The sequence below is a fragment of the Hyla sarda genome, chromosome 13 (genome assembly GCF_029499605.1).
Source record: "Hyla sarda isolate aHylSar1 chromosome 13, aHylSar1.hap1, whole genome shotgun sequence".
Classification (NCBI taxonomy): Eukaryota; Metazoa; Chordata; class Amphibia; order Anura; family Hylidae; genus Hyla; species Hyla sarda.
Window position 1 is genome coordinate 19,125,255 of NC_079201.1, and position 27,173 is coordinate 19,152,427.

General features: G+C 43.2%; 1 long non-coding RNA gene across 2 annotated transcripts in view; it reads left to right on the forward strand.

Annotated features, from left to right (window-relative positions):
* Positions 1 to 27,173, forward strand: part of LOC130297311 (uncharacterized) — a 152,118-nt gene that overhangs the window by 3,264 nt on the left and 121,681 nt on the right. For both annotated transcript variants that reach the window (XR_008849476.1, XR_008849477.1), the window contains exon 2: positions 12,509 to 12,607. This is a non-coding gene — a long non-coding RNA (uncharacterized LOC130297311). The remainder of the gene's footprint in view (positions 1 to 12,508; positions 12,608 to 27,173) is intronic.

Consider the following 27,173-nt stretch of genomic DNA (forward strand, 5'->3'; position numbering starts at 1 on the left):
GACACCAGTCACTGTATACACTTCAGTAATACAGGTAAAGAGTACAGAACATGTAATACCTCCCTGTACTGTAGGGGGCGCTACCAGACACCAGTCACTGCATACACTTCAGTAATACAGGTAAAGAGTACAGAACATGTAATACCTCCCTGTACTGTAGGGGGCGCTACCAGACACCAGTCAGTGCATGCACTTCAGTAATACAGGTAAAGAGTACAGAAAATGTAATACCTCCCTGTACTGTAGGGGGCGCTACCAGACACCAGTCAGTGCATGCACTTCAGTAATACAGATAAAGAGTACAGAACATGTAATACCTCCCTGTACTGTAGGGGGGGCTACCAGACACCAGTCAGTGCATACACTTCAGTAATACAGGTAAAGAGTACAGAACATGTAATACCTCCCTGTACTGTAGGGGGGGCTACCAGACACCAGTCAGTGCATACACTTCAGTAATACAGGTGTTTTACCAGTAAATTGCCCATTCTGATTGGTCAGTTCTCTCGGCCAGTGACAAGTTTCGCAGATCTGGACTGTCTGTACATTGTATGTTGAGTCTGGTTTCAACTTAGAATGGTCCAGAAAAGACCATTGTATGTTGAAACTATTGTATGTTGAGGCAATTGTAAGTTGAGGGATCACTGTACTTTATACTACACTAAATTATTCCAGTGCCAAGAACTTTGGAATTCTTTAAGGGGGTACTCCATTGGAAAAAATTATTCTTAAAATCGACTGGTGCCAGAAAGTTAAACAGATTTGTAAATGACTTCTATTTAAAAATCTTAATCCTTCCAGTACTTATCAGCTGCTGTATGTTCCATAGGAAGTTCTTTTCTTTTTGAATTTCCTTTCTGTCTGACCACATTGCTCTCTACTGACACATCTGTCCATTTTAGAAACTGTCCAGAGTAGAAGCAAATCCCCATAGCAAACCTTTCCTGCTCTGGACAGTTCCAGACATGGACAGAGGTGTCAGCAGAGAGCACTGTGGTCAGACAGAAAGGAAATTCAAATTCCCTGTAACATACAGCAAGCTGATAAGTATTGGAAGGATTAAGCTTTTTAAATAGAAGTCATTTTCAAATCTGTTCAACTTTCTGGCATTAGTTGATATAAAAAGAAAAAAATGTTTTCCAGCGGAGTACCCCTTTAAAGGTCAAAAGAAATAAAAAAAACTTACACAAAGCTCATACTGTTCTGCATCATTTGAGATGTTCGCTAACTTTTTATTACAACGCCAAAGGGAAAAATTATACAGTGATCCCTCAACTTACAATGGCCTCAACATACAATAGTTTCACCATACAATGGTCTTTTCTGGACCATTGTAAGTTGAAACCAGACTCAACATACAATGTTACAGACAGTCCAGATCTGTGAAACGTGACAATGGCCGGAAGAACTGACCAATCGGAATGGGCAATTTACTGGTAAAACACCTGTATTACTGAAGTGCATGCACTGACTGGTGTCTGGTAGCGCCCCCTACAGTACAGGGAGGTATTACATGTTCTGTACTCTTTACCTGTATTACTGAAGTGTATGCACTGACTGGTGTCTGGTAGTGCCCCCTAAAGTACAGGGAGGTATTACATGTTCTGTACTCTTTACCTGTATTACTGAAGTGTATGCACTGACTGGTGTCTGGTAGTGCCCCCTAAAGTACAGGGAGGTATTACATGTTCTGTACTCTTTACCTGTATTACTGAAGTGTATGCACTGACTGGTGTCTGGTAGCGCCCCCTACAGTACAGGGAGGTATTACATGTTCTATACTCTTTACCTGTATTACTGAAGTGTATGCACTGACTGGTGTCTGGTAGCGCCCCCTACAGTACAGGGAGGTATTACATGTTCTGTACTCTTTACCTGTACCAGGGTTAGCTGCTCCTTTGGACACCAGGATAAGGCGACTCCATGTTACTTTTTTAGGACATTGCGTGTACTGTACAGGACCCTGAAGAAGCTCCTGTTCTCTACATAGACCAGTGTTTCCTAAGCAGGGTGCCCCCAGCTGTTGCAAAACTACAACTCCCGGCATGCCCGGACAGCCTTTGGCTGTCCGGGCATGCTGGGAGTTGTAGTTTTGCATCAGCTGGAGGCTCCATGCTTGGGAAACACTGACATAGACAGTGATTACAGCTCCCAGCAGATCTTTCTTACTTTTATATGTAAGGATTTGCTTTATCCATATTAGTTATCTATTTATTTTTCTTTAATTCTCACTTTCTCCTATTTTTGGATGACATTTTGGTGGCTTCAGAACCAAGTACCAGGTTTCCATAGAGTTCTGGTCTCAACATACAATGGTTTCAACATACAATGGTCGTCCTGGAACCAATTAATATTGTAACTTGAGGGAACACTGTATTGTCATATTACCTGGTTTCGGCGCTGTGTAAAAACACATGAATGTTATGACTTACCATTACATCAGGTTAAACCAGTTGATCCATTTCTGGAACCAAATTTTGACCATAGACATGACATGATACACCAACATGTCTATGGTGCCTACCCAATAGTCTTCAGACATATGGATCAATCAGGTTGAATGTCAACCTTTACCTGAGAGATCATGGGCACCTGAGGTATATAGAAGGCATTTGCCTCCTGTCCCAGAAGGTGCAGGTTCATGGAGAAGTTCCTGACTTGAACAGAGAGTAGCTGAAAAAAATATGGCCGGCTGGACTTCTCCTTGTCCAGGGTACGTTCACATAAGCGGATCCACAGCGCGTATTATCCTGCAAACCCACCGCTGAAGGACCTCTGTATGCTGCCTTTACAGGTGCCTGCTCGGAGCAGCAATAAGCCGCTACAAGCAGACACACTGCAATTCGCCTCGCGCATGCGCAGTATACTCACACATCACGGCAGCTCTCGGCCTAGCTCATAGAGCAGGGGGAGCGGCCGCGATGTGTGAGAGTACACCGCGCATGCGCAGTGACTCGCACATCACGGCAGCTCTCGGCCTAGCTCATAGAGCAGGGGGAGCGGCCGCGATGTGTGCGAGTACACCGCGCATGCGCAGTGACTCGCACATCGCTTCAGTGTGTCTGCTTGTAGAGGCGTATTGCCGTTCCGAGCAGGCAACTGTAAAGGCAGCATACAGCGGTCCTTCAGCGGCGGATCCGCAGCGAAATACGCACTGGGGATCCACTCGTGTGAACGTACCCTAAGGCTATATTCACAGTATTTTAAGTAATTTTTTGTTTTGTTTTTGTGTAAGGGTCTAAAAAAAGCACCAAAAATTAACTATAAACGGTAAAAACTATTGAAAAACTAATTGTTCCATTTTTTTTGTCCGTTTTGGGGCCATTTTTTAAGGCTGAGGCAAAAATTAAAAGAACTGTGGGAATGGAACTTAAAATCAACATGGTGACACAACGGCTTATAAAATGACATAACTATAGTCTCCAAACGACACCTAGCAAGTTATAGGCCACACCATAAACTAGTGACCCACTTACTAGACATGGCCCAGGGCTAGGCGATGTAACGCGTAAGTATATAAAATACAAATATACAATACTAAAATCTGTGTATTCCTGCCTTAAACAAGGACAGGGGTGACAGGTCGGGGTGATCTATGAGTTCAGTAAAGCAACAGTCCCATGATGGCTCTGCCATCATTTGTCCTTCATACCCCTTGTTGTGTCCATTTATTAGACAATTCCTTACATAGGGATACTCCACCCCTAGACATCCTATCCCCTATCCAAGGAATAGGGTATAGGATGTCTGATCGGGTAGATGGCACCCCGGCGTCACGGCACTCCCCTCCATTCATGTCTATGGGAGGGGACGTGATGACTGTGGATCAGAAGTACACAGCTGTGGGCGTTTGCTCTGTGCAGCGGATTACTGGGGTGCGGGTTACTTGGTGAGAAACTGATCTGTTCTTGGTATTGATGTGAATCCCAGCGATTGGCCCCCCACCTATCATCTTAAGATCAGCTCTCATGTAGATAGGGGATATCATTTGATCTTGGGATGATCCCTTAAACCCCAAACTGCTACAGCTTAAAGGAGTACTCCGCCCCTAGACATGTTATTTCTTATCCCGTGATCTCCAGTCCGGCGCTGAGGCGTCATGGTCACAGAAGCCTTTGGCTTCCATGATCGTGATGTCACACCACGCCCCCTTCATTCATGTCTATGGGAGGGGGTGGGGCGGCAGAACACCACCGTCACGCCTCCTCCCATAGACATGAATGGAGAAGGCGTGGCAGCTGTGTTTGCCAGTCATGTTGCAATATGACTTTGGTGTCACACAGAGATCACGGGGGCCGGCTATGTATCCTTTAGATAGGGGATAACATGTCAAGCAGCAGGGCACCCCTTTAAGCTTAGGTTTACATCAGCATTGTGCTCCGACCCATTCAGGATACACACAGCTTATTTTTTGTGTGGAACAGGCCCTAAACGTGTCAGAGCAAAACCGACATCGCCATATCCTATTGACTTTGACTGGGGTCTGTCAGGTTTCTGTAAAGTATCCACAGGAATTGAGTGCAGTATTTTTTTCTCTGCTCAGCTCCCATAGTTTGACCAGACTCAGCCTTAGACATCACGTTGATCAATCTTTGTCTCCTTGGGACTTACCTTGCGACTTATCATGTCTCTTGATCTAGCAGAGTAAAGCTGGCCATGCATAATGGTTCTTGGTTGTACCCTCCAAACTTGGCAAAACCAACCAACTAATGTTTATGAGGACCCGAAGGATAGGGGATAACGTGTCTGATCACATGGGTCCCACGAGATTTTCGGCACAGCATCCCAGTCATCTGGTGCACAAAGCGAACTCCGCTTTGTGCAGGATGACCGGTGACCACAGCTGTCAAGCTCACTCCATTCATTGATATAGTCTTCAAAGAGATATCGAAAGAATTGGAGAACTCAACCCGAAATCATCTAGAAAGGTCTTTATCCATGACATGGAGATCATGACACAATAGGGAGCAGGGTAGACGGGTGCGGACAAGAGGCTGGGGAGCACGGACAGGTGGGGGAGCATGTCTATGGGAGGAGGCATGACAGCTATGTATGTTGAATGGCGTCACGAACATGGATGCTCCAAGCTTCCATGTTCAGAACAATGCTGTGCCGCCCCCGCCCTGTCCCAGTGGCTGGACCCCCCACTATCAGGTATCTTATTCCCTATCCATTGGATAGGGGATAAGATGGCTAGGGGCAGAATACCCCTTTAAGGAATACTCATCTATTTCTTCTACGACAATGGGATTTCTTTCCAATCTCTACATTCGAAAGAACAATGAGTTTTTGATATCTGATTATCTGCTATGCATTAGGGGCCGGCAGCCCTTGGGTTACTAGAAAAGTGAAATTTTCACTGCCGGAGAAGTTGTAGAGACAGTTGAAGTTTGTTAGTTTGTGATTTTCTCTCCAACAATCCCTGGCAGCTCATAATCGGGGGCTCAGATGAAGGGAACACTTAACCTCGGTGATATGTTTCCTGCTCCCTGCTCATCGAGATGGACTGGATTTATTGGCAAGGACGAGAAACAAAAGGAATCTCCCTGGAGATACAAACATGTGAAATTCCAGATGTTTCCAGATCGTGATCAGGACTTGCCATGTGCATTTCTCCGTGTACTGTCGAGGCGCAGGAAGACACATAGAGTCATATGAACACAAACATTGACAAACCCCTCCAAGGCCAAAGCTTCCAAACAAACACAACAAATCCGCTCACTTTCCTCTGCCATTCCAGAGGCGTTGGTCTGCCAAAGCAATCTTGCCCCCTGGCTTCCTGACTTGTCCTGGGGTTCTTGTAAGTCACCTTTGAACCTTAAGAAGCAAGACATACCCACACTGCTTCCTGCAAGACGTCCTGGTGATGAATGAGTGAGGACTTAGAGGCCCATGTGCAGAGGAGAGATAAACCCCATCGGCCTGTGTTCTGTTGGTCAACGCATTAAGCTTCATCCAAGGGTCATGGGCTTTGGCCTTTTCACCAGCTGGAAGATGTAATCTCTAGAGCCTATTTCCACCACCTTCCCTCTCTTTATTGTATACAACTGGGACGTCCGTCGGATGCCCTCATTTCTCTATTGTTCCTAAGCTTTACTTCTACAAAATTCCATCCCCCCCTTCCCTAAATTTTCATTCAGTTTCATTCATATACATTTGTTCTTTATTCTAAAATTCACGTTTGCGACCTTGTTTCCAAAGAGTGAATATATCGACGTAATTTTTGATTTTGCAAAAAAAAAGTACCGTATTTTTCACCGTATAAGACGCACTTTTTCTTCTCCAAAACTGGGGGGGAAAATCGGTGCGTCTTATACGGCGAATACACCCCTATCGCGGTGGTCCCTGCGGCCGTCAACGGCCGGGACCCGCGGCTAATACAGGACATCACCGATCGCGGTGATGCCCTGTATTAACCCTTCAGACGCAGCGATCAAAGCTGACCGCCGCGTCTGAAGCGAAAGTGACACTAACCCGGCTGTTCAGTCGGGCTGTTCGGGACCGCCGCGATTTCACCGCGGCGGTCCCGAACAGCCCGACTGAATAGCTGGGTTAGTGCTTACATTAAACCGGGAGGGACCTTACCTGCCTCCTCGGTGTCTTCTCCGTTCAGGGATCCCCTGTATGGCCGGCACTTTCCTTCCTCGTCATCACGTCGTGCGTTACGACGTGATGGCGGCGACGGAGAGCGAGGATACCCGGCCGGCAGCAGAGACGTTCCGGAGCGACGGGGACACGGCGACAGCGATGGAGCGACATCCAGGGCAGCGGTGACGGGTCCAGAGCGGCGGGGACACGTGAGTATTACCTCCTATGCAGTGGTCTTCAATCTGCGGACCTCCAGATGTTGCAAAACTACAACTCCCAGCATGCCCGGACAGCCGTTGGCTGGGAGTTGTAGTTTTGCAACATCTGGAGGTCCGCAGATTGAAGACCACTATTGGGTTCAAAATCTTTCTTTTTTTAGATTTTGCACCTATAAATTGGGTGCGTCTTATAGGACGAAAAATACGATATATATAATAAACAAATAAAAAAGTGAAAACTGAAGAAAAAAACAGACGCCCTGCACTCACCGCATAGCCACTGATTATTCGGCTCCCATCTCGGACTGCTCCTCCGGACCGGTTGACAAGGTAGCGTGGGGCGCTAAAAATAGGACGGTGGGAGCTACCCTCAGCGTTTTTCCGTTTTTGCATTTTCATTTTTTCCTCATCACCTTCTAAAAATCATAACCCTTTCAATTTTCCGCCTAAAAATCCATATTATGGCTTATTTTTTGCGCCACCAATTCTACTTTGCAGTGACATCAGTCATTTTACCAAAAAATCCACGGCGAAACGGGAAAAAAAATCATTGTGCGACAAAATTGAAGAAAAAATGTCATATTGTAAATTTTGGGGGCTTCCGTTTCTACGCAGTGCATTTTTCGGTAAAAATGACACCTTATCTTTATTCTGTAGGTCCATACGGTTAAAATGATACCCTACTTATATAGGATGGATATTGTCGTACTTCGGGAAAAAATCATAACTACGTGCAGGAAAATGTATACGTTAAAAATTCTCATCTTCTAACCCCTATAACTTTTTTATTTTTTTCCGCGTACGGGCCGTTATGAGGGCTCGTTTTTTGCGCCGTGTTCTGAAGTTTTTACCGGTACCATTTTTGTATTCAATGGACTTTTTTATCGCTTTTTATTCATTTTTTCATTATATAAAAAGTGACCAAAAATACACTATTTTCAACTTTGGATTTGTTTTGCGCGCACGCCATTGACCGTGCAATTTAATTAACTATATATTTTTATAGTTCCGACATTTTCGCACGCGGAGATACCACATATGTTTATTTTTATTTTTATTTACACATTTTTTTTTATGGGAAAAGGGGGGTGATTCAAACTTTTAATAAGGAAGGGGTTAAATGACCTTTGTTCACTTTTTTTCACTTTTTTTTTGCAGTGCTATAGGTCCCTATCGGTGTCGCACGCTGTTAGCCCAGGGTCCCGGCTATCGTTAGCAGCCGGGACCGACCCGGTGTGATGCGGGGTCACGGCGTGACCCCGTTTTTCACACCGGGACCGGGCTTAGGGCGTACAGGTACGCCCTAAGTCCTTAAGAGGTTAATCTAGACCACCCTAGATTTAAAGGGTTTAAAGTGAAAAACATTTTTTTTTTTATCAACTGGTGACAGAAAGTTAAACACATTTGTAAATGACTTCTATTATAAAAAATCGAAATCCTTCCAGTACTTATCAGCTGCTGTGTACTACAGAGGAAGTTGTGTAGTTCTTTTCTGTCTGACCATAGTGCTCTCTACTGACACCTCTGTCCATGTCAGGAACTGTCCAGAGCAGGAGAGGTTTGCTATGGGGATTTTCTTCTACTCTGGACAGTTCCTGACACGGACAGAGGTGTCAGCAGAGAGCACTGTGGTCAGACAGAAAAGAACCATACAACTTCCTGTGAAGCATACAGCAGCTGATAAGTACTGGAAGGATAAAGATTTTCAAATAGAAGTAATTTACAAATCTGTTTAACTTTGTGGAACCAGTTGATTTAAAAGAAAATATATAAAAATTCCACTGGAGTACCCCTTTAATGTGACATTTTGTGACAGATATTTTACCAATTGTTTAAATTGGTAAAATATGTCACAAAATGTCACATTAAAGGGGTACTCCAGTGGAAAACATATTTTTTTAAATCAACTGGTTCCAAAAAGTTAAACAGAATTGTAAATGACTTCTATTTGAAAATCTTTATCCTTCCAGTACTTATCAGCTGCTGTATGCTTCACAGGAAGTTGCAACTTTAAATAAAAAATAACAAAACAATTGACAAGTCTACTAGTCCTATTAATGGAAATTTCTATCAGTGATCACGATATGTTAGATAATATAACCGGCATTGAAATAACTCTTGCTAAATGTATCAGTCCAATCTTTTTCATGTTTTGCTGTGGTGTACGATTAGCAGATTAGCATTTTCTGCTTCGGAATCCGGAATCTTGGCTTCCTGCTGAGTTTCTGCAAAGTGAAATCTTAGACCTATGAGCGCCAAAGATATTCTAGAAGGCTGTGGCTACTTCAATGGGCAATTTAATATTATAGTTAATTCACGATATATTAGGATAATACTGATAAAAATGTACTGTCTGTAGGTTTATTGTTCGAACGTTCATAGTTACATAGTTTGTAAGGTTGAAAAAAAAGAGTCCATCCTTTTTACTAACTTTAAAGGGGTACTCCACTGGCCAGGGTTTGGAAGTAAAGGTTCTGAATGCTGTTTTCACACTGCGGGGGTCGGCCACGCCCCTCATGACATCACAACCACGCCCCATCAGTGCAAGTCTATGGAAGGGGGCGTGATGGCCATCACACCCCCTCCCATAGACTTGCATTGAAGGGGTGTGGTTGTGATGTAATGAGGGGCGTGGCTGACCCCCGCAGCGCGTGAAAACAGCGTTCGGAACATTTACTTCCATATACTGGCCAGTGGAGTACCCCTTTAACCATACAATAGCTCAGTTAGCTGCAGAGGGTGCTTACCAGATTTGTAACTTCCTGCGCCTCTATATTATACAGTTTTGCAGAAATAGATGATCAGAGTCAAGCATTTCCATTATTATACAAGTGTTCTTTGTTCTCTATAGATCAGGAACAGCATCACACACTTGGGGAGTTGTATTGATGACCTCGCGGTCAGGTGATCCTATGACTTTGGAGAAAAAAGTCTTATTCTGCCTAAAATATGAGGAAATGCATGGTCCCTCCATGTCATCTTCCCCTGCCTTTTAATGTTTAGATAAACCCTGGCATCGGGGTTAGTTTTTGCAGGGGTAATGGTCCACACCAGTTTTTAGTTTTGCCTAGGTTAGTTTGGTTCATGCTGGGTTTTTGTTGTGCCTGGTTATAGTTGATAACTAAGTCTATTTAAAGGGGTACTCCGCTGCTCAGCGTTTGGAACAAACTGTTCAAAAAGCTGGAGTTTGTGACGTCATAGCCCCGCCCCCTCATGACGTAATGTCACGCCTCCTCAATGCAAGTCTATGGGAGGGGGCGTGACAGCTGTCACGCCCCCTCCCATAGACTTGCATTGAGGGGGTGGGGTGTGATGTCATGAGGGGGCGGGGCTATGACCTCACAAGCTCCCGGCACCGGCTCCAGCGTTCGGAACAGTTTGTTCAAAACGCTGAGCAGCAGAGTACCCTTTTATTAAGGGTCTAGCTACCAGTCTCAGTTGCTTGTGATTAGAGTTAAAGGGGTTATCCAGGAATAGAAAAACACAGCTAATTTCTTTCAAAAACAGCTCCATGTCTGTCTCCAGGTTGGGTGTGGTTTTACAACTTGGCTCCATTCACTTCAATGGAACTAAGCAGAAGAACCACACCCGACCTGGAGACAGATATGAAGCTGTTTTTAAAAGAATGTAGCTCTGTTTTTCTATTCCTGGATAACCCCTTTAAGCAAGCCGAGCCCCTGGGGGGTTCGGGGATCTGAACTGTGCCTTCAGCTAGACAGCTGCGAGCACAGCTCATGCTTAAACACCTTGCTAGGCTGAGCGCTATGATCTCAGCCCAGCAAGGATTCAGGGCTACTGAAATTAAAGGGGTATTCCAGGAAAAAACTTTTTTATATATATCAACTGGCTCCAGAAAGTTAAACAGATTTGTAAATTACTTCTATTAGAAAATCTTAATCCTTTCAGTACTTATGACCTTCTGAAGTTAAGGTTGTTCTTTTTTCTCTCTCTAAGTGCTCTCTGATGACACGTGTCTCGGGAAACGCCCAGTTTAGAAGCAAATCCCCATAGCAAACCTCTTCTAAACTGGGCGTTTCCCGAGACAGGTGTCATCAGAGAGGACTTAGACAGAAAAGAACAACCTTAACTTCAGAAGCTCATAAGTACTGAAAGGATTAAGATTTTTTAATAGAAGTAAATCTGTTTAATTTCTGGAGCCAGTTGAGATATATATATATATATATATATATATATATATATATATATAAAAAAAGTTTTTTCCTGGATAACCCCTTTAAAACAACTTTTGACATGTCAATCAGGCATGTCAAAAGTTGTACATCGCAGTGGGTGTCACTCCTGAGACCTGCTGCGATCCTGAATGACAGGCCGGCCCGCAAGGCTTGGTGTGATTCGGGTAAAATGTTTTAAGTTGCGGTGTGCAGCACAACTTAATTATTTAATTGACGGTTCGGGGGAACCGACAGCTTTTCAAAAGTTTGGCGTGCCCAGTTGTCTTGTCCTGTTTATGTGCATTTTATTATGTGACTAGCGGAGTACCCAGCACTGCCCGGTTTTCCCTACCTTATCCTTGTGGGGGAGGAAAAGCAACAAAGGAGGAAGCTTTTGTCCTCATATCCCATCCCTAAATCCTGACCCCATATCTAGTGTTGAGCGCGAATATTCGAAATGTGAATCTTTACCGCGAATATTGGCACTTTGCGATTTCGTGAAAATTTAGAATATAGTGATATATATTCGTAATGATGAATAGTCTTTTTTTTTTTTTTTTACAAAGCAAATTTTTATGCAAATTTTATGCAAATTTTGCAAATTGATGCGAATATCGGCACTTCCAGACTGGACACTGATCCCTCCCTTCTTTTGGGTGAAAGATATATTTGCGCATGTGCAATATGCGAATTTCCTGAACATAGGACGAATATTCATCTATATATTCGCGAAATATCGCGAATTCGAAAATGGCCCCTGCAGTTCATCACTACCCATATCCCAATCCCAAATTCCCTCCTCATATTCCGACCTCATATCCTGTCCTCATATTTTGTTCTCATATCTCGACCCCATATCCGGTCCCCATATCGTATCCCTATATCCCATCCTTCATGTCCCGTCCTTCATGTCCCGATCCCATATCCCGTCCCCATATCCCGCCTCATATCCCGTCCCCATATATCGTCCCCATATCCCTTCCCCATATCCCGCCTCATATCCCGTCCCCACATATCGTCCTCATATCCCGTCCTTATATCCCGTCCTTATATCCCGTCCTTATATCCCGTCCTTATATCCCGTCCTCATATCCCGTCCTCATATCCCGTCCTCAAGTGGGGCTGCGTTATGGACAAGATATTGTAAGCTGAAAATAAAAGGGGTGTGGCTTAAAAGGTGGGCGTGTCTTTGTGAGATGAGACATGGCATGCAGGGAGGGTGTGGCTTACCAGCCGGAATGACGTGTTCACCAGGAGAAGCAGGAGTAAGGCACCAGAAGTCCTATATACTTGCATGGGACTTGAAACAAAAACCCCATCCTTCACATATGGGGGCAGGTTAGGGGTTAATTTAACTATTTTATATATATATATTATATTTTTTAACATATAAATAACATGTGACCAAGTATTATCTTATTATCTCCAGCTGTTTTGATGTTATGCAGAAACGTATATTTCTGTGCATTTTATTATGTGATTTTGGAAGTTTCTCTGATATATTGGGTTTTCTGTTTTTTTTGTTTGCAGATATTCTCTTCAGTTTGTCTTGTCCTGTTGTGCATTTGTTGTTTGCACTTTACCTGAGCCACAAGACTTATTACTCCCATTGGTCACTGACGTCTAACGGTAGGTTGCCATTCGTTTTTAATCCTGACATTTCATACAAACTTATATGAATTTCCTTTGTCACTCATGATTGTTCTTACTATTGTGCCCTACCATAAGTCCTGGGGATATCTGAGTAATGGGTGCCATTGTTAGAATTTAGGAAAGCTTACTGCTCAAGGTAAAGCCTGGCTCTGCAGTAGAGTAACCCATCAGCGTTGTTTCATAGCTGGGTTGTTTTGGGGAATTAGTGAATGAGCCCAATGGGAGACAATTCTATGTGAATGGTGACAATGTCTGTACAGTACAGGATTTTCAGACCTACCAAACTGATGGGTGCATGCACACCACGTTTTCACTCTATGGCTGCCGGATCCGGCTGGGGGAGGGGAAAATCGTGTTCTCCCTTACCCCAGCCGGACCGACGCCCTAATCCATTGACTTTCATGAGCCGACGGAGTCACCTTTTTACTCCGGTAGGCTCATTTTTGACCCGTATCCGGTTTTCTGGCCGGACCTCAAAACGTAGTTTTGAGGTCCGGTCAGAAAACCGGATACGGGTCAAAAATGAGCATACTGGAGTAAAATTGTGACTCCGGTCGGCTCATTAAAGTCAATAGATTAGGACGTCGGTCCGGCAGGGGTACAGGAGCACGCGGTTTTCCCCTCCCCCAGCCGGATCCGGCACCCGTAGAGTGAAAACGGTGGTGTGCATGCACCCTAAATCAGAACCCTGTAATAGGACAAGAGAGAATTTCCATTGCAAAGTTCCAAGAGTTAAAACGCACAACATGGAAACGACTATGAAAATGACTCATTTATAGAAAGGGAACCATCATGGAAGACACCAAAAGGAACAAGGGATAAGTGAAACCTCCTATATCCACAGCAAGGAGGAAGGAAGGATGGATCTGATGGGAACAGGCAGTAAACCTTAAGCTATGGCGAAAAGAAGATGAAAGGTAAAGAAGACACAAAAAAAGCGAACAAAAGAAAATAGCAGGAAGAAGGAGCTAAGGAAACACAGAGCAAAATGAACCAGGGACGTTGTATCCGAGCACTCCGATGTAAAACCGTGAACAAGCACCAAGAATAGTTCCAGCATGAAGACAAGACCACTTCTCCAACAGGGTCAAGCTGGATTTTGCTTTACTTTAAGTCCATAATCTAAGATTGTCAGAACACCCACCAGGGTATTCACCTAGGCACGATAAACTTTCCCCTTAAAATGCTGGAGGGGTTGCCGCTTACTGACCATAATCATATTTGCCACCCTAGGCAAAAGCTAATTTTGCCGCCCCTTGATCGCGCCTATTGGCTCCACCCTTTGACACGGCCCACCTTACTACTGGGGTGACACTCTGTAGCAAACCTCCTCCTCATGGGGCAGATGTGTGATAGCCTGGGGGAGTAGGGTATATGGGGAGTGTAGCTGTGCGGTGACTAAAGGGTGTCTGGTTAACCCTTGATATTCTTGACGCCAGGGTGAGGGCTCCTCAGTAATGCTTGTCCTACCGCCACTCTTCCCAAGAGCGATAGGGAGGTATGGAATAATTGAATGTCCACAACTGTAGAGTTTGCTGAAAACAGTTGGAACTTTTACTTTTTTTGGAGTTTGACTTCTTGGTTTGGACCACTGACCCATCTTCTGTTTAGGTCTTGTTTGTCTCATCCTTTCTGGTCTACCGGGACAACTACTGCCACCACTCCAGGCAATGTTTTTAGCCTCCCTAGTGGACGTGTATAAGCAGCCATTAGATTGCTTATACAAATCATTCATTGCATTGTATATGTATGTCATTAGTGCTCTGCTAGAAAGGCTGAATCAGCAGATAAGTCACGGCAGGCGGCGAGGCCTAGCAATGACAACTGATGTAATTGCATGGTACCGATTGGTCCCGCTATACTACCAGCGGCACATCTATATACTGTGTAGAGGCCGAGATCGATATTAATCGGGGCATTTAAAGGGGCTATCCAGGAATCGAAAAACAGAGTTACTTTCTTTTAAAAACCGCTACCCGTCTGTCTCCAGGTTGGGTGTGGTTCTGCAGCTCAGTTCTATTGAAGTGAATGGAGCCATGTTGTAAAACCACACCCAACCTGGAGACAGACGTAGAACTGTTTTTGAAAGAAATTAGCTGTGTTTTTCTATTCCTGGATAATCCCTTTAAGCCTGTGAATGACCAACATAGGAACGATCTTCGATGTCGGTTATTATCGGCGGACGCAGGTAGCAGCCGATACCAATCGGTTATGGTGTGGGCTCAGCTTCAAAGCCTGCGCCATGCCCCCTCACCCAATCTAGGCTGTGAATGTATGGCATGTAGGCTCTCTAAACCTCTTCAGTCACCAAAAACATCTTTATCCATTTAGTATAAAACAATAAATAGAAGACAGTGAGAAGGGTGACCAACCACATTGGCCAAGGTGGGTCACCTCTCTTGGTAGTGATGGGCATACCCAAAAGCAGAGGAGAGCGGGCACCATCAGGACAGCAGTGATGGGGGACAATAATATTCTGGTATGCTCCATAACCCCCTTATTATGGCAGAATCAATATATACATGCTGAGCTAGTCGTGACCCCGATTTAAAAAAAGAAAAAGACCTGATGGAGAACGAAATGAAGACTAGAGCAGAAACCACAAGTTATGGAGCAGAGGTGGGATACGGGGAGAAAGAAGAAGTTGAACAAGTGCAAAACAAGAAAACACCAGATTCTTCTATGATTCAACAATGCCGTAATAACTTGGTCAGGGCAGACAACCTGATTCTTCTTGTTTCTGGTGACATGTTCCAAAAAAACTTCTACCAGAATGGAAACATCTGGCTGCACCACATGTGACATACCTTAGTCATGAGGCCACATTTATTAATATAGTTCTGTGGTTCTGCAGGGTTCTAGACATGGAAGAGTACATATGGTATGGAATTATTAAACTAACTACAGATAGATGGATAGATATGAGAGAGATAGATAGATATGAAATAGATAGATATGAGATAGATAGATAGATAGATATGAGATAGATAGATATGAGATAGATAGATAGATAGATAGATATGAGATAGATAGATAGATATGAAATAGATAGATATGAGATAGATAGATAGATAGATAGATATGAGATAGATAGATATGAGATAGATAGATAGATATGAGATAGATAGATATGAGATAGATAGATATGAGATAGATAGATAGATATGAGATAGATAGATAGATAGATAGATATGAGATAGATAGATATGAGATAGATAGATATAAGATAGATTAAAACATGGAGAGCTATACAGCTATGGTGTAATAGATGCAAATGTGAAACTATGAGATAGTGAGGCACTTAGCTCGCAAATTTGTCTCCGCTGGCGGTCAAATAGCTTGGACCGTCCCATCGCGATAAGGTGGCCTCATTGGGACGGACCCTACAATGTGAATATACCTCCATGTTGGCCTTGCACCCCACCCACCTCTATCAGGTGTATATATAAGGTGTCTTGGATGTTCCAGACCCTGCCATGCTTACTGAACTGTTCACACAGAGGCATATTCACAGTGTAGGGTCCGTCCCAATGAGGCCACCTTATCGCGGTGGGACGGTCCAAGCTATTTGACCGCCGGCGGAGACAAATTTGCGAGCCAAGTGCCTCACTATTTCATAGTTTCACATTTGCATCTATTACACCATAGCTGTATAGCTCTCCATGTTTTATCTGCATATTCATGTTTCACCTATATCCTTGTGCTGGCAGTGTACTGCTGCATTCTTCTGTTGCTGTATATCTAGCCTAGTAGCGTGCACCTGTAGGCCAGGTCCATATAATAGTTTGGTATCAACTAAAGTGCTGGCTGACTTATTCTTTGTCTAGATAGATAGATAGATATGAGATAGATATGAGATAGATAGATAGATATGAGATAGATAGATATGAGATAGATAGATATGAGATAGATAGATAGATATGAGATAGATAGATAGATATGAGATAGATAGATAGATATGAGATAGATATATAGATAGATAGATAGATATGAGATAGATATGAGATAGATAGATAGATATGAGATAGATAGATATGAGATAGATAGATATGAGATAGATAGATAGATATGAGATAGATAGATATGAGATAGATAGATAGATAGATAGATATGAGATAGATATGAGATAGATATGAGATAGATATATAGATAGATAGATATGAGATAGATAGATAGGTAGATATGAGATAGATAGATATGAGATAGATAGATATGAGATAGATATGAGATAGATAGATAGATAGATATGAGATAGATAGATATGAGATAGATATATAGATAGATATGAGATAGATAGATAGATATGAGATATATAGATATGAGATAGATAGATAGATAGATATGAGATAGATAGATATGAGATAGATAGATAGATATGAGATAGATAGATATGAGATAGATATGAGATAGATAGATAGATATGAGATAGATAGATATGAGATAGATATATAGATAGATAGATAGATATGAGATAGATAGATAGATATGAGATATATAGATATGAGATAGATATATAGATAGATAGATATGAGATAGATAGATAGATATGAGATAGATAGATAGATAGATATGAGATAGATAAATAGATATGAGATAGATAGATATGAGATAGATATGAGATAGATAGATATAGATATGAGATAGATAGATATAGATATGAGATAGATAGATATGAGATAGATAGATATGAGATAGATATGAGATAGATAGATAGATATGAGATAGATAGATATGAGATAGATAGATATGAGATAGATATAAGATAGATAGATATGAGATAGATAGATAGATATGAGATAGATATAAGATAGATAGATATAAGATTGATAGATATAAGATAGATAGATAGATATGAGATAGATATAAGATAGATAGATATAAGATAGATAGATAGATATGAGATAGATAGATAGATATGAGATAGATAGATATGAGATAGATAGATAGATATGAGAGAGACAGATAGACATACAGAAAGATAACTCTTATAGATATAAAATAAATATGAGAAATACATATAGATATATAGATATTTGTATATGTGCATGTAGATCAAACAATTTGTTACAATGTCCCGTTACGAACGCCAAGATCTGCTACGTGAACAGTCGCCAAGTGAGATCCCGGATTCTTATCTCGCCTGCAGAGATTGAACAAGACTTTCTCTGGATATTTCAATTCCTTCTATTGTCATCTCTTCACAAGGTCCTTCAATTAAATCAGCAGGTAATTGCTTGTCAAACTGACTGGCATCTTGGAGAGACGTCTCTTCCGTGAAAATATTAACTTCTAAAAGAAAAGGACTTTTTGATTTCAAAGTTTTGTTCCTTTTCATTAGACTTTCAGGTACATAAATACACTTGTTTAAAATGATTGGCGTCGTATAGAGAGAAAAAACACAGCCTCTGTTTTTTTCTTTTTTTCACCCATATAATATAATCATGAATTAAAAAGAACCAGAACAACAAAAGTGTTTTAAGGCGGCAACAAGGGAAAACTGTCCTGATAAATCATTTCCCCTATGTAGGTATATAAGACAGTGACCGAGACTCAGGGCCGGACTGTGCAGCTTCTGTATAACCTACTGTACCCAATATCAGTGTCCACAATGTGCGGAGCTCCAGATGTTATCCTGCTATCCATCTATCTATCTATCTATCTATCCATCTATCTATCCATCTATCTATCTCATATAAGACAGTGACCGAGACTCAGGGCCGGACTGTGCAGCTTCTGTATAACCTACTGTACCCAATATCAGTGTCCACAATGTGCGGAGCTCCAGATGTTATCCATCTATCCATCTATCCATCTATCTATCTATCTATCTATCCATCTATCTATCTCATATAAGACAGTGACCGAGACTCAGGGCCGGACTGTGCAGCTTCTGTATAACCTACTGTACCCAATATCAGTGTCCACAATGTGCGGCTCTCCAGATGTTATCCTGCTATCCATCTATCCATCTATCTATCTATCTATCTATCTCATATCTATCTATCTCATATAAGACAGTGACCGAGACTTAGGGCCGGACTGTGCAGCTTCTGTATAACCTACTGTACCCAATATCAGTGTCCACAATGTGCGGCTCTCCAGATGTTATCTTGCAATCCATCTATCTATCTATCCATCTATCTATCTCATATCTATCTATCTATCCATCTACCTATCTACCTATCTATCTATCTCATATCTATCTATCCATCTATCTCATATCTATCTATCCATCTATCTCATATCTATCTATCTATCTCATATCTATCTATCCATCTATCTCATATCTATCTATCTCATATTTATCTATCTATCTCATATCTATCAATATATCTATCTATCTCATATCTATCTCATATCTATCTATCTCATATCTATCAATATATCTATCTATCTCATATCTATCTATCTCATATCTATCTATCCATCTACCTATCTATCTCATATCTATCTATCTCTTATCTATCTATCTATCTCATATCTATCTATCTCATATCTATCTATCTATCTATCTCATATCTATCTACCTATCTATCTATCTATCTATCTATCTATCTTATATCTATCTATCTATCTTATATCTATCTATCTATCTATCCATCCCATATCTATCTATCTCATATCTATCTATCTCATATCTATCTATCTCACATCTATCTCATATCTATCTATCCATCCCATATCTATCTATCTATCTATCTATCTATCTCATATCTATCAATCTCACATCTATCTCATATCTATCTATCTATATACAATCCAAATGAAAACGGCACCTCTTGAGAAGAGTATGGTCCGGTGCATGCCCTAGAACCTCGGTACTCCGGTCTGCAGTAAATATAGATCAATGCTGCCTACATTGATCTATATCTATCTATCTATCTATCTACCTATCTATCTATCTCATATCTATCTATCTATACATCTCATATCTATCTATCTATCTCATATCTATCTATCCATCTATCTCATATCTATCTATCTATCTATCTATCTCATATCTATCTCATATCTATCTATCTATCTATCTATCTCATATCTATCTATCCATCTATCTCATATCTATCTATCTCATATCTATCTATCTCATATCCATCTATCTCATATCTATCTATCTCATATCTATCTCTCTCATATCTATCTATCTATCTCATATCTATCTATCTCATATCTATCTATCTCATATCTATCTATCTCATATCTATCTTTCTATCTATTCATCTCCCAATCACTCGACACTGTACGTAACGTCACCCCGAAATTATGTTAGGCCGTTTTACAACACATGGCCATTTACCATATGAATGTGGAAATCTCCCAGTATATGTGGCATGCATATACATAGACCACCATTATCAAACAAATTGGCCTCTATATAAGTAGTATATTTTGGGATATCCTTCTAAAATAATGCAGTCAAGTAGTGTAGCAAGGGATTAAAAACAGGGGAAGGAAACACATCCAAAGTTTGAGTGGGTATTCTATGTTTATAAATTCAGACCGTGTAAGTGATTACAGTGCAGGTAGGTACATCCAGTGACTACAGGGGGCGTCTTCTCAGATCAGAGTTGTTTATTTTCCCATTTGTTCTCCATCCAGTCCAGACCGCCATGATGACTGCATCCAGCCACAATTTTGTCTCTGCAGAGTTTGCCACCCAGACTTCTTTGTAGATAAGTTCAGTACCAACAATACTTTGCTTTTCAGGGTTTTATCAGCACTGCCAGGAACTATGTAGACGTGGTAACTTTAAGAAACACTATTATTTATTCACATGGAACGTGCTTCGGGTCGGTAACCCAGCCTTCTTTGACTCCTTGCTTTTCCAGTTCTCTCTCTACCTATTCCCCCCCTCTACACAATCCTCCCATGGTGCCACCCTTCTACTTTCCTAATGTTTCCATAAAGTTTTCCCACAAGAAACAATGCCAAGCAGACAGTGACCCAGATGACAACAAAAAACAATAAAAGTGCCCCCTTACTGCTTTACACAATAATAGTGCCCCTTTACTGTCACAACAGAATAATAGTGCCCCTTTACTGTCACAACAGAATAATACTGCTCCTTAGTGCTTTTTACACAGCAATGGTGTTTCCACATAGAAAAGGTGCCACCCTAGGGGCAATAAGGGAGCATATTTACAGTGCTCCCCTAGTGCCCTCACACCAGTTATAGTGCCCCCTTATTGCCCTTACACAATAATAGCACCCTGTTACTGCCCCTACCCAGTAACAGTGTACCCCGGACGGCCTTACACAATAGTAGTACCCCATTCACTGTTCTTCCACACTGGTAGTGCCCCCTTACTGCAATGTGACATTGACAGTGTCTTCACACAGTTGAGGTGTTTGCATACAATAAAATGTCCCTGACCAGAAAGATGAAGACATAGTATGGGTAAATGTGGATTTTAAAGTGTAACTGTCGTCAACAAAAACTTTTTATACAGTATAATGTAGATAATACAATTATATGTATATTTGTAATATACATTGGTTAAAATATTTGTAAATTTTTGGGTGAAAAAGTGCTATCCCTATAACTATTGTCTGTGTGTCTCTATGAAGAGTCCAAAAACAGGAAGTGAGGGCAGGAGAAGCAGGGATCTGTGCAGACTCCTGGCCTGTCAATCATCCTGATGTGTGAGCCGGGGGTGTCACAGAACCTCAGTGTACAGAGTCCTGTTTGACCTCAGTGCACAGAGCCCTGCTTGTTCTCAGTGTACAGAGCCCTGCTTGTCCTCAGTGTACAGAGCCCTGCTTGTCCTCAGTGTACAGAGCCCTGCTTGTCCTCAGTGTACAGAGCCCTGCTTGTCCTCAGTGTACAGAGCCCTGCTTGTCCTCAGTGTACAGAGCCCTGCTTGTCTTCAGTGTACAGAGCCCTGCTTGTCTTCAGTGTACAGAGCCCTGCTTGTCTTCAGTGTACAGAGCCCTGCTTGTCTTCAGTGTACAGAGCCCTGCTTGTCTTCAGTGTACAGAGCCCTGCTTGTCTTCAGTGTACAGAGCCCTGCTTGTCTTCAGTGTACAGAGCCCTGCTTGTCCTCAGTGTACAGAGCCCTGCTTGTCTTCAGTGTACAGAGCCCTGTTTGTCCTCAGTGTACAGAGCCCTGCTTGTCCTCAGTGTACAGAGCCCTGCTTGTCCTCAGTGTACAGAGCCCTGCTTGTCCTCAGTGTACAGAGCCCTGCTTGTCCTCAGTGTACAGAGCCCTGCTTTTCCTCAGTGTACAGAGCCCTGCTTGTCCTCAGTGTACATAAACCTGCTTGTCCTCAGTTTACAGAGCCCTGCTTGTCCTCAGTGCACAGAGCCCTGTTTGTCCTCAGTGTACAGAGCCCTGCTTGTCCTCAGTGTACAGAGCCCTGCTTGTCCTCAGTGTATAGAGCCCTGCTTGTCCTGTGCACAGAGCCCTGCTTGTCCTCAGTGCACAGAGCCCTGCTTGTCCACCCTCACTTCCTGTATTTGGACTCCTCATAGAGACACAAAGGCAATAGCTGCAGGGACAAAAATATACACGATATTTAACCAATGTATATTACAAATATACATATAATGGTATTATCTACATGATATAAAATGTTTTTGTTGAGGGTACAGGTACACTTTAATGGAGTGTCTGTTGAAAGCACCTTAGGGGGGCATCAATGGTGGGCAATGTTGATATGCCTAAGACTGAAGCACTGATGGGATCAATGGATGTACTCAGGAAAGAAAGTGCTATGGAGGAATCTTTGGCTGGAACCTTGGGAGCAACTGGGATATAACATTTAGGACTGAAGAACTGATGGGTGCTTTTGAGGCACTTAGGCATATGGAGCACTCTGGGGGACATATTTAGTGGGTGATCTGGAGAGTCCAGAAGTCCAGGGGTCATACGTGGTTCCATGGGGATATTTAAAGGGACACTTGTATGTTATAAAAGATTTGCCAGACAATCTGTTTGCTCGTTTTCATCGAGGGGGACAAGAAGTTTGAGACGCATAAGAGACGTGAAACCTATTTATGGATATTCTGTACTTGGATGGAGGTCAGGTTAATATGTGTGACAACTTGCATTCTGGCCACTCACTCTGGCTGTGATCACATTGTCCCCTTTTCTTCCCCAGCTGGCGGGGCTGGGATTCGCATCGCTGGACGCGCCCACATGCAAATCCCAGCTTGTCACTCACCTCTGTCCGCAACTGGCACACTGTTATAAGTTTCTGCACCTCCCACATACCCCTGCTGGATCTTTGTTGCCCCAGTGCCTGAGAGAAAGTGTTCCTGTGTGTTGCCTTGCCATTTTCTGACCTCATTGTTCCGTCAACTGACCTTGCTCCTTTGCCGCCTGCCTACTGACCTCCTGCTATGTTCCTGACTGCGCTCTTGTGCCACCTGCCCTGACTTTCTGCTATCCTGACCACGAGTTGCTGTATCCTACCTGTGCCTCGAACCTCTTCAGCCACCTGTGTGGTTGAGTCGTGCCAGAGGTAGCGACCTGGGTGCCGCCTGCCGCTGCAAGTCCATCCCGCTTTGTGCGGGCTCTGGTGAAAACCAGCGGCACCTTAGTCCCGCTTCCTGGTATCATCTGCCACACAGGTCCAGCAGATCTACTACAACAAGTGTTCCTGTCTACTGAACCGTGAGTGTTACAATATTTAGTAGTCAATGAATAAAGAAAAAGATGGTCCAGCACTTGAAGAATAGCAGCTTCATTGTAGATCCTCATGACAAAACATACAAGCACTTCAACTCGTCATGTCCATCTTGAAGCGTTTCGAGCGCATAGATTTTTCCCTAAACTATGTTGCAGTACATCCCTCTTCCATGGTCTTTGTGACACCAGAGTAGTCACCTTCTGTGCGTGGGTCAAAATCTCTTGATCTACTAGAGCTGTAATTTTAGGCCGCAATGAGTTGGAGGGCTTCCTCTACGGGTGTGGAAGCCACTGGCAACCACCATGGGTACAGATCTTGGCGGTAGAGTGGCACATATTCAAATGAGAACTTCGAAGACCGAAGTGAAGAAGAGTTTCATGTGAACGGCAGATTGACGTGGATAGGCGGGCACGGTTAGGAAGTGGCTGGCAATTTTCTAGCAGTAAAACATTGGCATGTAAATCGTCTGCATGTGAGCTGGCATCAATGGCGGGCATCCATTTCCAATTCCCGTAAAAGAAGGGTCTGCCATAACAAAATATAGAAATAAAGTTTCCTTACTGCAGCTGCAAAGGGAAAAAATATAAAAATAATACTTCGGGAAAATCCAGTCTTCCAGCTGTTCCAGGATCCCCGCTCTACGCACCTATTTGGAAAACCATTTGGCAAAGATCAAAAAATGTAATGTTTTAAAAATGAGATAATTGAGCCCTCAGTGTGAGGAACACTTTAAAAAGTGGCCAAGTTTATGTCAACCCTTATCTGCAGATCTCACGGTAATCCTATAAGTGACATATCTTAAGCATAAAGCCTAGAACCAAAATCCCCTCAGGTTTGGGTTAAAAATAAATTGGAACAGGGTTCTGATGAGAAAACTTGGACTCTTCTGAGAAAAATACATTAACAAATGGGATTCTCTGTGCAGAATAATAAAGCCTTATGTTCAGGCATTACATCTTGGCCCTGTTCACTGTACAGAAGAGCAAACAGTATGTCGGCCCTTCCTTAAAGTTTCACCCCTTCAGTAAAGGGGTATTTCGGCTTTATACATCTTATCCCTTATACAAAGGATAGGGGATAAGATATATGATCACAGGGGTCCCGCCGCTGGGGACCACCGCGATTTTGGTGCAGCCACCCGGCATTCGGTTCCAGGTGCTGCCTCCGAGGCAGGGACATGACATCATGGCCATGCCCCCTAGTGACATCACGCCACGCCCCCTCCATTCATGTCTATGGGAGGGGGCGTGATGTTCATCACGCCCCCTCCCATAGACATGAATGGAGGGGGTGTGGTGTGATATCACTAGGGGGCGTGGCCATGACCTCACATCCCCATCTCTGAGGCAGCAACCTGTACAGGCTGCCCTGAGATCGCGGTGGTCCCCAGCGGCGGGACCCTTGTGATCATACATCTCATCCCCTATCCTTTGGATAGGGGATAAGATGTATAAAGCCGGAATACCCCTTTAATGCCGGGACAGAGTAAAAGTGATAAAATTATCTTTGCTGAGATCAGGCAACAGGCAAATCAGTAATCAAAGAAGGGCAAAAAAAAAACTAATATTCTGCTTAAAACGTACCTGTTATATCAAAGAAAAAAATAATGCTTCTATATGTTACTCAATAGGTCATGCAGATACGTGTCTTTTTTTGTGTCTAGCTTCTGTATTTAGCTCACAAATCCCTCTGTTCTGCAGCTCACTTGTTCTGACATCCACTGCTCAGGAAGGGGTGTGACCAAGGCAAGGACTGTGCCCGCCCTCACTCACCAATGCTCTCACTTCCTCCCTGAGTCTGCTGTGCTGTGCTTGGTCTATTTTTCCAATCACAGCAGGCTGCTCTGTAATCCCCTCCTCTCTGTTTTCATGCTGCAGTCTGATAGGACAGGAGTGAGCACAGAGGAGTGCTAGTCCTGCCCTCACTTCTTGGACTTTTTCCCAGCCTGTGCTTCAGCTGGGACAAAGATAAGCCTGAAGCCGGACAGGATTATGTTCTGGATGGTATGGGGACCCCTATTGGTCTTTATTATAAGCCATGATTTCTATAAAAAATAAGATACATTTTCTTGTGAAATATATTATAAAGGTCAATGTTTTCATGTTTTGCCAAGATGTGGTTCTCCAGTTTTTTTTTTTTTCATTTTTTATTCATAGCCTATGTTCTTGTAAGAACAAACTCCCCGATGATCAGCTGTTTGCCATTGAATGGAGCCAGAAGCAGACAGCGCCGTACATTGTGTAGTGGTCATGCTAGGTTACTACAGAACAGCTCCCACATTCCCTAGAACTCCCTAGGCTTATTCTATTACCGTTCATATCTCCTGTGACAAACCTCCTCGTCATGAAATCACCTTAATAATGGGGTGACACGCGGTATCACCCCCCTCCCTGCGAAGGTGCTGGCTGGGCGGATGCTTCGGATGAGCAGGTGCTTCGGATGCAGGCTGGGTTTTAACTTTTTTGCAGCAGGCAGAATGGCGTCCCCATCAAGAATGTGCCCTAGGCAGCTGCCTATTTTGCTTTTAGGCAGAACTGGCCCTGCATACAGTATGTGATAGGGGTCCATCCAGCATGTGATAGGGGTCCATCCAGCATGTGATAGGGGTCCATCCAGCATGTGATAGGGGTCCATCCAGCATGTGATAGAGGTCCATCCAGCATGTGATAGGGGTCCATCCAGCATGTGATAGGGGTCCATCCAGCATGTGATAGGGGTCCATCCAGCATGTGATAGAGGTCCATCCAGCATGTGATAGGGGTCCATCCAGCATGTGATAGCGGTCCATCCAGCATGTGGTAGCGGTCCATCCAGCATGTGGTAGGGGTCCATCCAGCATGTGATAGCGGTCCATCCAACATGTGATAGCGGCCAATCCAGCATGTGATAGCGGTCCATCCAGCATGTGATAGAGGTCCATCCAGCATGTGATAGGGGTCCATCCAGCATGTGATAGAGGTCCATCCAGCATGTGATAGCGGTCCATCCAGCATGTGATAGCGGTCCATCCAGCATGTGATAGCGGTCCATCCAGCATGTAATAGGGGTCCATCCAGCATGTGATAGCGGTCCATCCAGCATGTGATAGGGGTCCATCCAGCATGTGATTGCGGTCCATCCAGCATGTGAGAGAGGTCCATCCAGCATGTGATAGAGGTCCATCCAGCATGTGAGAGCGGTCCATACAGCATGTGATAGCGGTCCATCCAGCATGTGATAGCGGTCCATCCAGCGTGTTATAGGGGTCCGTCCAGCATGTGATAGGGGTCTTTTCAAAAGTATACTATGTGCAGATATATGCACTTACATTTTTAGAATATAGATCATTGTTCCCCAAACAATGCTTCTCCAGCTGTTGCAAAATGGCAACTCTTTGCATGTGCACATAGCCTTCAGCTGTCCAGGCATGCTGGGAGTTGTAGTTTTGCAACAGCTGGAGGGCCCCAGGTTAGTGAACGCTGCCATAGATGTAGAAGCAAAGTCATATCTCAACTCCTGGTTCTTGTTTCTCACTGAAGAAAAGTAGCAGTCACCAGTGAAATGTGACGGCAGGATCCATGGACATAAAAGGGTTAATGGGATCAATGTTTGTTTAACCCCCGCATGTAGTATGAGTCTCTCCTGCTGTGATACAAAGTGGCTGTAATCTCCCCCTGACTAGCAGTGATGGCGAACTCCATGATGTAAAAGAAGTTTATTCCAGCAGAGATGACCATCTGCCAGCATATCATATGTGGTCTACTAGACAAAGCTTCTGCCTCCCAGTCTTCAGTCTCTGAATACACCCAACAAGGCTCCTTATCAATACTGATAGGAGGAGACCATCAAAGAAAGTTATTGATAGTGCACCAAACTGTTTGTGTCTGCAGTCTACAGAGGGTGTGTCTTCTAATCTCATCCACTTTCAGTC